At 47.9% G+C, this 9,006-nt stretch overlaps 1 long non-coding RNA gene across 1 annotated transcript; it reads right to left on the bottom strand.

Moving 5' to 3' along the window:
* Window positions 1–4,860: 4,860 nt before the first annotated feature.
* On the bottom strand, window positions 4,861–8,126 carry LOC136356751 (uncharacterized). Its single transcript, XR_010741685.1, has 2 exons — window positions 7,529–8,126; window positions 4,861–7,322 (listed from the first exon to the last, which is right to left on the bottom strand). It is a non-coding gene; the product is annotated as an uncharacterized lncRNA (long non-coding RNA).
* Window positions 8,127–9,006: the final 880 nt, after the last annotated feature.

The raw sequence follows: 9,006 nt of genomic DNA, 5'->3' as shown, positions 1-9,006 counted from the left end.
GATGCTGTGCTTTGGGGTTAATCTGGAGGATTACATGAGATAATATTCACCTCCTGATGATTTCCTGGATTTGTGATCAAAACCCTTTGATCAAATGGATTAATGTAATTATCTGAATTGAGTAAATTAAGTATAGAGCTTGTGGTTTTCAGTTGCTACTCACTCCATGTTGACCCTTGATTCTATATTAGTAGTATATTCTTGTCCAAGGTGATTTACATAGCGAGTAATTATATGGATAGATTCTAAGTACAATGCCAAGTGGCAAGAATTTTCGATACTTGACGTCACCACCCGAGATATTCATATCTACATATAAGAATAGTTTGCTGATGCCAAAAAAAAAAAGTCTACATTACTTTGCTATCCCTGTAATAGTATATTTGTTGTTGTCAACAAAGAAACTCTAATTACAGGGAGTAATATATCACATATTAATATCTATCTTGTCAGTTTCATAAAGAAAATTATAACCATTTAAGTGATATATAAGAAATGAGGGGACGTCCCCTTGAGAGTCAATATGACTTTCCCCTACTTGTAGAGTTGAAGTAGTGATCCACCTACCCCATATTGCATATTTCTCAGTAGAGATTTGCTCCGGTCCAACAAAAAGTACCTTGAGGTACCGGTACCTCACGGTACCAAATCATTTCTAATCATTGAATATAACAATATCCATCCTACCTAGCTAGATCCAACGATCGGAAACGATTTGGTACCATGAGGTACCGGTACCTCGAGATACCTTTTGTTGGACCAGAGTAAATCTCTTCTCGCTAACTGAAATTGGATCCATGTAGATTTTTTGTCAACAATTTAACGGAGATTACCATAGCTAGATAGCTCCCCACGCACTGCACTTGAAAAAAACATATTTTTGACCCTGTAATTGCATGGCCCTAATAAATAGAGATCACGTCGTTCTCTATCCTTCTGTTGAGCAACAGGAGTATACACTTCCCAAAAAAAAAAGAAATTAATTGTTGGTACATGTACGTGTGAATCCAAGTAAAAGCTCAATCTTTTTTCTCTGAACCTAGACAGGAACAGAATATAGCAATGAGTCAATGCATAAACTAGCTTATAGATTCATCTCTAAACTGATCTTTCTATAAACTGCTCATCGATCAGTACTTATACATATATACAATTTTGTCAAGCAGAAATAAAAGATTGGATCAAGGACATTACATGTGGTGTCAGTGTATTGGACGGCAGAATGGCAATTTTCTTTATCACCAAATTGAGCTCAGGTGAGGCAATCACACAAGCTAGCTAGCAGACTGGCAGTTAGGTCGTCACTTTGCAGGCGCAGCAGTTGCGGACTTGTAGCTGCTCTTATGGTTAAGTTAAACTTTTGCACAGCTTCATCAATTCAATAGTACAGCAACTGGCTTATGTGGCGATTAGGACTGTAACAAAAAACAAAATGGTTTTGCTTTTATAAAAATGTGCAACTTGTGAGCCGCCTTCTGCGTTGAAGATTCATGGATCGATCGATGACACAACTGCATATACGCTGCTACTCGCCGATGGTATCAAACAATGACGACATTCTCAACCATGGACGTATTTAATTGCATATATATATATATATATATATATATATATATATATATATATAAATTTGTTTGGTGCTCCATGGTGCCCGGGCACCATTGTTGAAATTGAGTATATACCTAATTCAAATGGGTATGAAACTTTTTCAATTACTTAGATATTAACATTAGCTACTTTACTAACTAGTTCAAAGCAAGTTTGAACTGAATTTGAACTTGTTTTTGTTAGATTTTGATTCTAGGTATATAGCATCCATACATATAATTAGTTAGGTATGTAATCATGGATTGTGAAATAAAGTTAAATTTGAGTTGTTTTGTTGATAGGTATAGGTATGAATCGAGTTATTATAACTCGGTATATACTCACAATTTGAAAATTTTGAAAATTTTGAGTGATTTTGTGTATTTGATACCATGGTGCCCAATATGAGTGTCCTATATATATATAATTTATTCATTCAGTTTGTCTAAAACCTGAACTGTCTTTCTTCAGAAAAAAAATCCTGACCTGTCAATTAGGGAAATTAGGTAGGATCGGAGATTTACTTAATTCCCCACCTTGTAGTTATTGTTCTTGTTGAAATTTTACGGTACTTGAAAGTGTCTAAGAAGTACCAAAATTTTTAGGATAAAATTCAATACCTCATAATACTTGAGATACTGAGATATACTAAATTTTACACTATAAAATATGGTATATAAAAACACTTTTTTTTTTCATCTGCGTATATGTATAATAGCTGCCTGTGTTGTAAAAGGGTGTTTACATATAAATCGGATATATGTGATGATTGATGATTGAGGTAAGATGAGCACATCTCATGACATACGCAAAGCTAGCTAGCATCCTTAATTAGTTAATTTCATGATGTAGCAAATTAAACTTGATCTATTTATCAAAGCAGCGATTCTGTGTCATTCACCTCCAATCAGGAGCACTACTAGAGCGAATCTTCAGCCTGCAATTATATTTAAACAGTGGTGGTTCTCGTGTGTATAATCACCTCTTGCTAAACAAAGGTGTTAATTCAGAAGCAAAATTCCAATGAAACTCTCTTGCTATATACTAATATAGTTTGTACTATACATGTACATATTCTAGACTAGCTAGTAGTATCATCCACACGGCATGTATATGAGGAAAACTGCAGCAGCTGTGGTTGCTAGCTAAGCTTAATTTGCTAAGTCAGCATCACACGCAGAGACAGAGAAACTAAACCCTATTTAATCCCATGTCTGATGTGTTCTTGGTTATTGCAGTACAAGAACAAGTTGCTCTTATGAAAATGATCGTGCTCACATCAGAGAGCAAGCAATGATATATGATATGCATGCGTATAATTATTGATGAAGCAAAGGGAACGTACTTAGACCACCAAGAAGCTTATTGATATGCACTTAATTAGATGCAATCATGCATCAGCCTATAGAATCAGTGTTCTTAGCACGTAGATTTTCAGATAAACATACATAACCACATATATACTCTCGCTAGCTAGGTGCTTTGGTGAATCTGAATGCATGCATCTGGCCATCATATGTTTAAGTGCTCAAAACCGTGTGATTAGAAATCTGCTTAAATATTTAATTTGATACTGTCAGTACTCAAAAGTCAAAACTATTGGAAACTAAATCAGATACGTGCAGAACATACGTACTGAAACATACTCCCTCCGTTTCGAAATGTTTAACACCATTGACTTTTTAGCACATGTTTAACCGTTTGTCTTATTCAAAAACTTTTGTGAGATATCTAAAATTATATGCCTACATAAAAATATATTTAACAATGAATCAAATGATAGAAAAAGAATTAATAATTACTTAATTTTTTTTAATAAGACGAACGGTCAAACATGTGATAAAAAGTCAACGGTGTCAAATATTTCGAAACGGAGGGAGTAATATGCTAGTTTCGTCGCCGTTTCTTGCAGAGGGGTCAGCGTGTTAATTGTAATTAATTAATTAAGAAGTGAAACAGCGGTGAGCTAGCTTAGCTAGCGTAATCAACTGGTTCTTCTTAAATTGATACTATCACACTGCACCCGAAGAGAAGAATACAGTATCCAGCCTCCCATTGAACCGCCCATAGCTAACCCCTAAAGCTGGCAACTTTGAGGTATAATTAATTCAGTAGTAGTAGTAGTAATTAAGTTTGTACAAGTTGATTTTATAGCTAAATAATCTCAGTCCTAACCCTAATGCACGCTGGCAGTTAATCATAATGCACGATCGTCATGAATTCATCATGATTCATGCATGCATACCCTTGTTCTGATCGCATGCGAGCACACCGTTCCACAGTCATCTACTAGTACTACTGTGAGAATCCAGCAAGAATCTTTACGAATATCCATTTGTGAATCGAGTAGTAATTAATTAATTAATCAGATATTTGATTGGATCGGATCAGCTTGCTAGCTAGTAGCTAGCCCATTATCCCGTGCTTAATTGCTTAATTAATGGAGGAAGAGGTTATTGGAAGCTGGAGCTGAAGGTGGCCGGCAGCGGCGACGACGACGCATGAGCATGAGGGAGCTTTGGATCATGGCGAAATTGGCGAGATCTCCGATCACAGCTAGCTGGTCGCGTTGGCACAGGGCACCTAGCTATCGGCCGCGCAGCCGGCAGGGCACGAGGTGAACGTCGCAGCCGCATCGTGGCCGGCGAACTGCGCGTCCAAGGCGGCGGTGCACTCGCTGCTGGGCAGGGGCACGCCGGCGTCGCACCTCGCGGCCGGGAGTTCGCCGTCGCAGACGGGGAAGGCGACGGCGAGAGATCGATGGTGTGCGTGCTAGAAACGGCCCATGCAAATGCAATGCACGTTTATTGGGCCGAAACGGGATTCGACTTAACGTTTTGTGCCGGGACGCCCGTATTAATCACTTGGGCCGAAAACGGGGTGTCAATTTCGTGCGGCCCAAGAACGGTGCAGTTAAGTAGTAGTACGTTCACTTACCTTCCCTTATCTTTTCGTCGGCTTTAATTGATATCCCTATACCATAATATCTGAAATCTTCATCCCCTATCTTAACAAAATCATCGAAGTTAGATCCTGTAGCACTATAGATAGCTGATTTCATTGACGCAGTATCCTAATCAAGAAAAAGAAAAAAAAATATATGGATTTGTTCGACACACCGTGGCCCCACTCCACCACAAGGATGCCACGTCAGCGAAATCAGCTATCAACTTATGTTGGATCCGACTTGAATGATTTTTTTAAGATGGGGGATAAAGATTTTCGGTATTATGGTTTAGGGATGTCAATTGAACTCGACGCATAGATGAGGGATGGTAAGTTGACTTATGCCGTGGATTTCAATTTACATGGGAAAAAGTACACGAAAGGTCCCTCAACTTGTCATCGAGTTACAAAATTGTCCCCCAACCGTAAAACCAGATATCCGCCGTCCCTTAACTAATCAAAACCGATCACAATAGGTCCTTCGGTGGTTTTGACCCGGTTTTGTCCTACGTGGCGGCTGAGTCAGCGTGGGACCCACATCTCTCTCCTTATCTCTCTCTCACTCTTCTCTTTGTCTTCTCTTCTCTAACTCGGCCGGCAGGGGGAGGAGCTGTGGGGCGGCGGCGGTGTAGAGGCCGCGCGCGGGCAACGGAGGAACAGCGCATGGGCGGCGAAAGGAGGAGCGGCGAGTGGGCTCCCCCGCCGGCCGTCGCCCATGAGGCCCACGAGGGAGAGGAATGGTGGCCGGGGGAGAGGAGCGGCGGCTGGGGAAGTGGAGTTGGGCGGCGGTGGCGGTGGCGGTCGGCTTAGACCCAGCGAAGTTGCCGTCGCCGTTAGACCCAGCAGAGACCCAGAGGAGGTCGACGATGGAACCTGCACGTCCCGCTTCCAGTTGGCCGCCGGCGACGGCGGCGGTGGTGGAACCTGCATGTCGTCGTAGGCGCTCGTGTCCACGTCCTTGAGGAACCTGCACACCGCCCACCCCGTCCTGAGCACCACCACGCGCGGCTTCTCCCCCGGCTGCGTCGGCCTGAGGTCCAGCACCGCCGCCGTCGCCGTCGCCGTCTTGTCGTCCAACTCTGAGGAAAAGCGATGTGCTTCTAGTAGCTCTCTTTTCTCACTGGGCTCCATTTTCCAAGGAAAAGCGAAGCCAAGTCTCGTTCGTGTATCATGTTTTTGGGGTCACTTTCTTGTGTGTATATATATCCCTCATGCTGTTGTTGCCATCAAATCAGTTATGTGAGATTCAAATTGACAATTCTGTGAATTGATCTGCAGGTTCTGGTGGTAATTCTGTAATTGTTTTTTTGAGTTGTTCGTGTGTGTGTGTGTGTGTGGTGGGGGGGGGGGGGGAAGGGAAGCAGATGGCGTGGTCGAGGATTGCGAGGGGCTCGCAGCTCACGCAGCCACTCCGGCGGCATACACGCTGCACAATCCGGCGGCGCTGGGCCAGCGCGCCTCGTCGGCGTTGGCGTTGTCGTTGCTTGCCGACAAGTACACGGCCGCCGCCGCCAGCCGAGCAGGGGGTCAGCACGACGTCACCTGCGCTGCGCCCCGTAGCGGAGGCGGCGACGAGGGTGGTGGAGTGCTCGGACACCGCTGACAAGACGGCGACGGCGGCGGTGCCGGACCTCGGGCCGACGCGGCTGGGGGAGAAGCCGCGCGAGGTGGTGCTCGAGATGGGGTGGGCGACGTGCAGGTTCCTCAAGGCGACGGCCGGCGGGGGAGCCCGCCCGCCGCTCCTTCCCCCGCCGCCCCTCCCCCGCTGCCCGCCCCGCGGCTCATCGCCCGTCGCCGGTCGCCGACGCCCTTTTCCTCTGCCGTCTCGCAGAGAAGGGAGAGAGATAGAGATGAGGAAGGGTGAGAAGAGGGGAAAGGAGAGAGGAGGATGATGTGGCCGCACTGACACGATGACAACTTGAGGGACCTTCAGTGTACTTTTTCCATTTACATGCGGCTCGTTTCTTGTTGGACCGGAACTTACGTGCGACCGTACTAGTTGGGCCGGAACGGGATTTCCATTTCGGGCGGCCCAAAGAAGGAAAAAGTTCACTTAGTGACCCTCGAAAGTGATTGAAATCTAATCCGTGACCCTAAACCACAAGACCGGATATCTCGACCCCTAAACTCTTAAAACCGGTACAATTTGACTCTCTTGGTGGTTTTGGAGGGCGGTTTTGCTGACGTGGCGCCTACATGGCGGTATTGACCGGGTCTCCTTTACACGTGGCATTGAGGTGGCATTTAGAATTTAAAAATATGTGTGGGACCCATTTGTCGGTGGTACTAAAAAACATTTGTGGGACCCACGTGTCACTTCTCTCTCCCCTCCCCTCCAGTTCCTTCTCCCTCCTCGCCGCTCCCTCTCTCTCTCCCTCTATCTCCTGCGGCGGACGGCGAGGGCCGGAGCGGCGGGCGGAGACGGTGGCGAGCGGCGGAGGCGCGGGCGTGACGCGGCGGCCTGCGACTGCGAGCGACAGAGATGCGGGAGTGGCGGCGGTGGCGCCCGGCCCGAGCTCCACCGCCTCCTCACCGACGGCGACCAGTCGTTCGAGCAGGAGGACGGCGGCGGAAGGCACACGTGGCTGGGTCGACGACGACGACGTCCTCCACCGTCACCGCCGCCGCTCATGTCGACGCGGTCCAAGTCGATGCCGGTGCCCGCAGGCGAAGCCGGCGAGGGCGAGCGGCCCGGCCACCCAACCCAGCTGCCACGCTCCACGCCAGTGCCAGCACGCCGGAGCCGATCACCGCCGTAACAATGTGTGCCGTCTCCGTCCATACCGTGCCTGCAAAAAAGACCCAGTTAACCGGAATCGTCACCGGCGCAAACGAACCAAACAATTCTCAATCTCAACCCAACTCGCAAGGTGTCCCAAGAAAACAAATAGCCGATCATCCATGCGGCATGCACGCCGTAACCAGTCAAAAGAAAACCCCCCAAAAAAACCGGGGAGAAGAAATCAGGAACCAGCGAGGACGAACACGTACGCACCTTTCCGCTCGTGCTCGCCGCTCTCGACGTCTTCCGGTGCGGCGTTCTTGTCGCGTATCTGGACGGTAGGCCATGTATATAGGGAGGCCGCGTGTGCCTCCCACCGTCGTCCTCCTGCTCGAACGCCTGGTCGCCGTCGGCGAGGAGGCGGTGAAGCTCCGCCTAGGCGCCGCTGACGCCCGTCGTTCAGTGCCTGCCGCCTCCACTCCCGTGTCTCCGCCGCTCACAGTCGCAGGCCGCCGCGTCACGCCCGCGCCTCCGCCGCCATCTCCGCCCGCCGCCGCTCCGGCCCTCGCCGCCCGCTGCGGGAGAGAGAGAAAGAGAGAGAGAGAGAAAGAGAGGGAGCGGCGAGGAGGGAGCGTGTGCCTCCCACCGCGGGCGGCGAGGGCCGGGCGCCGCCGCCGCCATTCCCGCATCTCCGCCGCTCGCAGTCGCAGGCCGCCGCGCCACGCCCGCGCCTCCGCCGCTCGCCGCCGTCTCCGCCCGCCGCTGCTCCGGCCCTCGCCGTCCGCCAGACTGCCGCAGGAGAGAGGGAGAGAGAGAGAGGGAGTGGCGACTGGCGAGGAGAGAGAAGGAACTGGAGGGAGAGGGAGGGGAGAGACGTGTCCCACAATTTTTTTTATGTGTCGCTGACAAATGGATCCCACATATATTTTTAAATTCTAAATGCCACCTCAACATCACGTGTAAAGGAGACCCGATAATTACCACCACATAGGCGCCACGTCAGCAAAACCGTCCTCCAAAACCGTTAAGGGAGTCAAATTATACCGATTTTAAGAGTTTGGAGGTCGAGATATCCGGTTTTGTGATTTCGATCACTTTAAGGGTCACTAAGTGAACTTATTCCCCCAAAGAACGGGGTATTTGGAGTTTCGCGCGGCCCATTTTTTGTTGGACCGTATTGGGATTTCGCTATCGTGAGGCCCAAGTACGCAGGGTTGGCTGGACCTGAACCTGCCGCCGGCCCGGCACCAATATGTGGGCCACAATAATGGGCTCACGTAGCCCGTCTTATCGGCCTTTGCAGCCCATATTGGAAGCCTAAACATTTGGCCTATGATACTATATGCTGGATCACTTTGGACCTTATAGCGTTTGACCAGATTCAGGCCAGACAATCTCACCCAAAAAAAAAAAAACAAATTTAGTGCTCGTACTGCCGACCTTCATGATAGAATTTCATGATCTCGAGTTTGGACTGAAACTTATGTGGGACAGTAAATGCATATGGCATCAATAACTTTTGTTCTTGGTATAAAAAAAACACCCGGTCAACGTCGGCGTCGACGGCCCGGGACGGCGGAGGTCTAAGCACTATGAATAGTGGATGTTTAGAAATGCGACGAAGTAAAAACCGATCCCATCAGCTCGTGTCTAGTTGGCTAGTTCTAACTAAACGATGAATGATGATAGTTGAAAGTGGGCTAATTGGCGGCGCGTGGCGTCAACTCACCTGAAACGGATAAAGATGGCAC

The sequence above is a fragment of the Oryza sativa genome, chromosome 5 (genome assembly GCF_034140825.1).
Source record: "Oryza sativa Japonica Group chromosome 5, ASM3414082v1".
NCBI lineage: Eukaryota > Viridiplantae > Streptophyta > Magnoliopsida > Poales > Poaceae > Oryza > Oryza sativa.
The sequence above is the reverse complement of the archived record's forward strand: the minus strand, read 5'-3'. Positions and strand labels throughout refer to the sequence as shown.